Source organism: Callospermophilus lateralis, chromosome 6, assembly GCF_048772815.1.
Source record: "Callospermophilus lateralis isolate mCalLat2 chromosome 6, mCalLat2.hap1, whole genome shotgun sequence".
Taxonomy (NCBI): domain Eukaryota; kingdom Metazoa; phylum Chordata; class Mammalia; order Rodentia; family Sciuridae; genus Callospermophilus; species Callospermophilus lateralis.
The window spans coordinates 112,629,519-112,637,717 of record NC_135310.1 but is presented as its reverse complement, the minus strand read 5'-3'; positions in this window follow the sequence as shown (position 1 = coordinate 112,637,717).

Below are 8,199 nucleotides of genomic sequence, written 5' to 3'. Positions count from 1 at the left end.
GGGACCAGATGCTTTCTAGATCAGGTTGCCCTGTCTCCTTTCTCTGAAAAGAAGATGGTAGGCGGAGAGGAAGGGAGAACCCCTAGAGAGAGGCTGCCTGACACCTGAGAATCCAAGCATTTGTCTGCTGGCTCAGGCTCTCTTTCAAGTTTGAGGCTTTCCCCAAATGCCTGGAAATCTTAGGCTGGAACCAGGCCACTTGGCATCCCCTTTGCTTGGTTGTTGGTGTTTAAGGAGCTAAGCCTGGGAAGGAAGGAGCAGGGGTGGTGCACACAGACCAGGGCTTTTCTGGTCCAAATCTCCAGAATAACCTTCAATCAGGGTCAGGCGGGATTGACCCCTAGAGATGCCTGGTTTTCTGCCCTATGGGCATCTGGGGAACTCTTTTTCCCTTGTCAAACTTTTTTTTTTTTTTTTTTTTTCCACCGGGGATTAAACCCAGGGGCACTTAACCACTGAGCCACTTTTTATTTTTTATTTTGAGACAGGGTCTTGCTAAGTTCCTTAGAGTCTTGCTAAATTGCTGAGGCTGACTTTGAATTCATGATCCTCCCGCCTCAGCCTCCCACGCATTGGGATTACAGGCGTGCGCCACCATGCCCAGATCTTTGTCAAACTTTTGGTCCTATTTTTTACCCCACACACGTGGCATCCCAGCCCTCAGGAGCACCTGGTGCATTCCATTCTGAGCCCCCCTGAGTCTGCAGCAGGGTGAGGTTCAAGTTTACCTCCATCTCCTCCTCTTGGAAGCATTTAGATTTCAACTTTCTTCACTCTGATAAGACGGATACCATTTGCCCAGCTGCCTTCTGTATCCAATATTTTATTTAGAACCTTTTGTCTGCTGGTTTTTTTTTTCTGATAACTTTTTTTTTTAGAAAAATGTATTTATTGCTATCTTAGTAGGATTTTGAGAAGAAGCAGAGATAAATGCGAGTTTTCAGTCTATAAACCTAAAGTCTTATTCACCCTATCAGACATTCTTCCTACAGACACTGAAGTCTCTGTCCTTGAGGTGAAAAGATATGACCAAGAATCATTGTCACCCTTCCAGACTGTGCAACCTGCATGGGGTGTTGGGCAGGTGTTGGTCCCCAGGAGTCTGCACAGGAGGGTAGAGCATCCTTTGCTCTCCTGGAGGATGGCGCCCCCTTGAGGTTCACCTTAGTGGAGCAGCCACCAGGGAAGTCCTTTGAAGAAGCTGGCTTAGGTCCCACCCAGACAAGAGGGTAAATAATCTGGGCTTTGGGCCCTGTTCTATTTCTGTGCAGTGAGAGTGGGTGGATGGGCACCGTGGAGGGGGGATGAGTCAGATCCGAGATGGCTGCCCCTCCTCCTGTCCCTTCCTGGACTGGCAGCTGCCCCACCCACTTCCTCCCTCTCCTCGGTTCTATTCATCCTGGAGGATTCCCCTCCTCCGGTATGACGCCTTTCCCTGGAGGGATTCCTGCAGGTGGAGCAACCAGGGGAAGCCACTGGATCCCCTCCCTGGGTCAACTGTGCGATCCATACACTCCAGCCGGCCACCCCTCAGGGCCACCTGAGGGGGTGCACACCTCTTTCCTGAGCTCAGTCCCGTCCTCTCTGACTTGCATCTATGTCTCAAGGGATCCCATTCCCCAGGCCTCCCACCCACAGGCATGAGCTCTCTTGTCAATGGACTGGTTAGATGTACAGGCTGAAGCACAGGCCACTCGAATGAGGGCACTAAGAACAGAGGAGTGAGGCAGTGGCGGTGTCCCCAGAGAGCAGCACCGAGGGCCATCCTCCAAGCCCAACAGGGAAAGGGGACAGGGCTGGTAGCGCAGGAGCCCAGGAGCCGTGGCTGAAGGCAGAAGAAAGCCACCGTTGCCCAAACTGTGACTCGGAGGCCAGGGAGTGAGAACTGGACACCCTGGCGGTTCTCTCCAACCACCTCCCGGCTCCTTCCAGTGCATCTCAGTGGATGACCCCAGGCTGAGCAAGGGTGCTCTTGTCCACAGATGCCGGACGCCTGTGGCTCAGAGCTGGCCCAGAGCGGGGGAGACAGAGTGGGGGGGAATGAACAGAACTACCCACCCCTGACCGTGTGGACCAGGAGGCGTCGGGTGCCAGGAGGACACAGGTGAATGAGGCAATGGTCTCTGCTCTCTGGGAGCCTCTGGGCTCCCGAAGGTAGGACAGCAAGAGGTAGCTCAGAATCCCAGAAAGAAATGAATGTTCTGTGTCTTTGTTGAAGAGTGAAGGTGATCAGAGTCTGCGGTGACCTCCCACGGTTCCTGCCATTGTCCAGTCCCCTCCCTTGGAGTGTGGGTGAGATCTGGGACTTGCTTCTAACCCACAGCAAGTCCCAGATGTGGCAGAGGACTGGATGGCTCACCCTTGAGTAGGTCACCTCCTATGAGACTCCACAGCAGCAGATCGTAGGAGTCTTTTTTAAAAAAAATATCTTATTAGTTGTTGATGGACCTTTATTTCTGTGCGGTGCTGAGAATGGAACCCAATGCCTCACACATGCCAGGCAAGCGCTCTGCCACTGAGCCACGACCGCAGCCCCTCGTAGGCGTCTTGATGAGACAGGCAGGCACTCTGGAAGTCACAGCCTGGAGACCTGAGCACATCCAGCAAGAAACCAGGGGCCTGGGTCCCACGGCCCAGGAAGGGAATTCTGCCAACAGATGGAGTCAGCCAGAAGTGGGCTCTTCCTAGGCTGAGGGTCTGCATGAAGACACGGCCCAGGGGGCTCCCTGGGGGCAGCCTGGTGAGCCTCTGGGCCACGGGAACTATAAGAGAATAAAAGTGTGTGGTTCTGAGCTGCTGTCCTTGGAGATTTGTTACTCAGCACTGAAAACTGATGCAAAACCTTGGCTGTGCGAGGGGGAGCTCCTGCCGCAACTCAGGAAGGCTTTGTGGAGGGTGGCTTTGGTACCTGAAGGGGGAGGTGGACCGCAGGGGGCAGAGCTGGCCAGGAGCCGCTGCCTCCTCCTCCCCACCTGCCACGGCCAACATTTGGGCCCGAGAGGACGACACAGGAGCAGGTCTGGCTGGGCCCAAGCAAGCTGTCTGGAGGGCCCTCCCCACCCAGGTCTGGGGTGTGTTCAAAGCCGGGGTGTCTGCCCCGTGCACCCCACGTCCTTCCTTTAGTAGAGGTGAAACAGCCCTGTTTGGATTCTTCAAAAATATCCATCCTCCTCGATTATGTGGATGACATATGTTCATTATGAACCATTAAAAAAGATGAGGACAAAATTTTTAAAATATATTTTTAGTTGTTGATAGACTGTTTTATTTATATGTGGTGCTGAGGATCAACCCAGTGGCTCACACGCGCTAGTCAAGTGCTCTACCTCTGAGCTACAACTCCAGCCCCAGGATGCAGACAATTTTTTTTTTTTTTTTTTTTTTTTAAAGAGAGAGTGAGAGAGGAGAGAGAGAGAGAATTTTTAAATATTTATTTCTTTTAGTTCTCGGCGGACACAACATCTTTGTTGGTATATGGTGCTGAGAATCGAACCCAGGCCGCACGCATGCCAGGCGAGCGCGCTACCACTTGAGCCACATTCCCAGCCCTGCAGACAATTTTTTAAAAAATATTTTTTTGTTGTAGTTGGACACAATACCTTTATTTAATTTATTTATTTTTATGTGGTGCTGAGGATCCAACCCAGTGTCTCATACATGTGAGGCAAGCCCTCTGCTACTGAGCCACAACCCTAGCCCCAGACAATTTTTTTTTTTATTTTCAAATTATTATTTATTTATTTTATTTTATTTTTTTATTGTTGGGTGTTCAAAACATTACATAGTTCTTGATATATCATATTTCACACTTTGATTCAAATGGGTTATGAACTCCCATTCTTACCCTGTATACAGATTGCAGAATCACATCAGTTACACTTCCATTGATTTATATATTGCCATTCTGGTGTCTGTTGTATTCTGCTGCCTTTCCTATCCTCTACTATCCCCCCTCCCATCCCCTCCCCTCCCCTCTTCTCTCTCTACCCCCTCTACTGCAGTTCATATCTCCCCCTTGTATTATTTTTCCCTTTCCCCTCGCTTCCTCTTGTATGTAATTTTGTATAACCCTCAGGGTCTCCTTCCATTTCCATGCAATTTCCCTTCTCCCTCCCTTTCCCTCCCACCTCTCGTCCCTGTTTAATGTTAATCTTCTTCTCATGCTCTTCGTCCCTACTCTGTTCTTAGTTACTCTCCTTATATCAAAGAAGACATTTGGCATTTGTTTTTAAGGGATTGGCTAGCTTCACTTAGCACAATCTGCTCTAATGCCATCCATTTCCCTCCAAATTCTATGATTTTGTCATTTTTTAACGCAGAGCAATACTCCATTGTGTATAAATGCCACATTTTTTTTTATCCATTCGTCTATCCAGACAATTTTTTTTTAAAACAAAGATTTAAAAAGTCACTGGTGGGCTGGGGACGTGGCTCTGTGGTAGAGCACTGGCCTGGCCTGTGGGAGGCCCTGAGTCCCACTCTCAGCACCACATATGAATAAATGAATAAAATTTAAAGGTCTATCAACATAAAAAAATTTAAAAGTCACTGGTGACCCTCTGCCCAGAGACCACCCCTGTGGGTGGTTTCCTGCAGTCACAGATCATTTGGCAGGGACAGCCCTGTCAACATGGGCCGCATTTCCGCCTTTCTCTCTGGTCTTCTAAGGGGTATCCTGAGTCTTGAGCCCTTTGGATCCATTTGCTCAGAATAATGGGCAAAAAGAGTTGTGGGTTGGAGAGGGGAGAGAACCATCAGGGGGTTTATGATGGAAAAGATGAAAACCGACCAGGAAGAAAGACCTGCTTGGAGAAGGTGGTGGGAGCACAGAGCTCCACCCCACTCCCGCCCCTGACCCGGGTTATATTTGGCAGGTGCCAGAGGAGCACGGTGCTGTGCCTGGGCTCTGGTTCCAAGGGAGCTCTCCGTCAAGGCAGGAGGCCTCTCTGGGTAACCAGGGACCTGCTTCTGGTTGCTCTTATGTGCCGTGAGTTGTTGACAGATGGTGTCCACCCAGAGAGGGACCATCGAGGCTGGGGGGACCCCCATCCATCAGCGCTCCTCCCGCAGCCCAGGCCTTGGCCACTGCCCACGCATGCAGGGCCACCCCTCCTGGCTGGAAGGCTGTGGCTGTGCTTCCTTGACAGGGCTGGACCGTTCCTCTGACCTGACTGTCTCCAGGCCCTGGCCACCTGTCTGTCCAGTTTTCAGGGACACTCTGAGGATCAATAGCCTGGCCGTTTTTACTCAAACTTTCATAAGAACCACCATCTTCCTGGTGCCTCCATCCATAGATTTCGAGTTTTTTGTTAAAGAGGGGGTTGTTTTTCAATAATATGGGGAGAGGCTATGAATATTTTTACGGGCTCAGCAGTTCAACAATGATGAGTGACATCTCCGGTTTTCTTGGCTTTTCCTTTTGTTTGTCACCGCAAGATCACAAGATGGCTGCTGCATTCCAGGCATTAGGTCCATACGCAAGGTCAAGCTGCATCTTTCATCACTTTTTTTTTTTTTTTTTTAAGAAAGCAAAGCTTTCCCAGAAACTCACAGCAGTCTTTAACTTAAATCTCTTTGGCCAGAACCATGTTATGTGGTCACTCCTAGCTGCAAGAGAGACTAGCAAAACAATTTCTTGGTTTCCAACCTCTTTAGGAGGGACAGATGAGTGGCGGGGAGTTGGGAATGGGGTGGGGTCCAGGAAGGCTTTTTTTCTAATATTATTTAGTTGTTCCTGGACCTTTATTTTTTATTTATTTGTATGCGGTACAGAGGGTCGAACCCAGTGCCTCACACATGCTCGGCAAGTGCTCTACCACTGAGCCCCAGGCCAGCCTATAGGAAGGTTTTAACAATGGTGTCTACCTTCCTCAGGGCCTGGCCAGAGCTGGTGGGTGTCCTGGTGACACAGGTTGGGTGTCTGTTGTCATACACGATTCTAACAGTCGAGGGTCCGTGGTGAACGGGGTTAAAGACACAACTGTCTGGAAACTAGGGACACTGGAGAGCCCAAGAGGCACCCTAACTGCACCCACATTCTAAGTCAGCAGATAGCCAACATGCTGATGTGGCAGGTACAAAGTCATAAAACGCTGGCCGGTGTTTATGGGACACTCACTCCATACCAGGACTGTCCTTGATAGTTTCCATGTATTAACTCACTTAACCCTCCTAAGAGCCCTATGAAATGGCACCATTGTCCTCTTTTTAAGGAAATTAACTAAAGCCCAGAGAGTTTAAGCCACTTGCTTGAGTTCACCCAGCCGTAATGTGAGCAAGGAATAAACTGGAGTTGCTTGAATCCTCAGAGACTTTCCAGGGCTTGCAGTAAAACCTAGCCCATTCTGAGATAGGTACTCTGATATCTGATATGATAGGCGCCCTAAAGATTTTATATTATAGACCTTTATTTATATGCAATGGTACATTATTTATATGCAGTATATATTTGGGTTGTACAATTTACATGAATGTAAGTGCCTTTGTATTACACAGACATATGTATGAAACTCTTCCTTATTCTGCACTCTCTGAAGAAAAAGACCTTTGCAGCCAGGAGTAAAGAATCCTCTCCTCCTACAGAATGGGAAGAAATCTTTACCACACCCACCTCATATAGATCAATAATCTCCAGGATATATAAACAACTCAAAAAACAAACAAAAAACAAATAACCCGATCAATAACTGGGCTAAGGAACTGATTTCATAGAAGAAATACAATAGATCAGCGATTGTATGAAAAAATGTTCATCATCTTTAGTAATTAGAGAAATGCAAACCAAAACTACTGTAAGATTTCATGTCACTACAGTCAGAAAGACAATTATCGAGAATAAATGTTGGCAAGGATGTGGGGGGTCGGGGGGAGTTACAATCATACCATACATTGCTGGTGGGACTGCAAATTGGTACAACCACTGTGGAAAATAGTATGGAGATTTCTCAGAAAATTTGGAATAGATCCAACTCCTCCATTTATACCCAAAGGACTTAAAATCAACATACTACAGGGACACAGCCACATCAATGTTTATAGCAGCTCAATTCACAATAACTAAGCTATAGAACCAACCTAGATGCCCTTCAACAGATGAATGGATAAGGAAAATGTGGCATATGTACACCATGGAATATTACTCAGCCTTAAAGAAGAATGAAATTATAGCATTTGCAGGTAAATGGATGGAACTAGAGAATATCATGCTAAGTGAAATAAGCCAATCCCCCAAACACAAAAGCCAAATGTTTTCTCTGATAAGCAGATGCTGATACATAGTGGGGCCGGAAGATAGGGAAGAATAAAGGAAATTTGGTTTGAATAGAGAAGAGTGAGGGGAGGGGTGGGACTGTAGGGATGGGAAGGAAGGTAGAATGAGACAGATATTCAATACATGTTTGATTTCACTACTGGAGTGACTCTGCACCATGTACAGTCAGAGGAATGAGAAGTTGTGCTCCATTTGTGTACAATACATCAAAATGCATTCTACTGTAAAATTAAAAAAAAATTAATTGCCTCAGGTTAAAAAAAAATCCCTTCCTTCAGCCTTTAAGTCTGGGAGGGACCAGGCATGCTGCTGGGGTTCTTGGGAAGGACTCAGCAAGCCTGATGTTGCTAGAAAGACTCACAACATTTTGTGCTGTATTGGAAACTGTACTGTCTTGGTATTAGTCAGAATAGGTTTAGGTTAGCTGCAGTAACAAACTGCTCTCAGAGGGGCATGTAAAGGAGGGAGGGAAATGAGGGGAAGAGACGGGTGAGCTGTGGCCCTGGGCTTTCCTGGAGGCGTCCCACTTAAGTGCACTTTGGTTCCAGAAATGAAGCCACTGAAAGCCTGCGGTGGGAGAAGGGGTGTGGCAGTGGCACCAGGGGAAGCCACTGCGCCGTGACCAGCCCTGAACTTGCTCTGGAGCATTCCAGGACCACCAGGTAGCACTCCCAGGGTCACCCCGGGAACCAGCACCCAGGGCACGTCCCCCACTCACATGCCCCTGGTAGGCGATGGTGCCCTCTTTCAAGTAGGATGGAGGAGGGGAAGGATGTAACCTCCAGGAATATGAGTGTGGTCAGAATACGACGTGTGTGCCTGCCTGTGTGTGTGTGTGTGTGTGTGTGTGTGTCTGTGTGTACCCATACAGGTTAACATAGAAGGGGTTCCTTTTGGCTGCTCAGGGTACACCTCAGAAGCCCACAAAC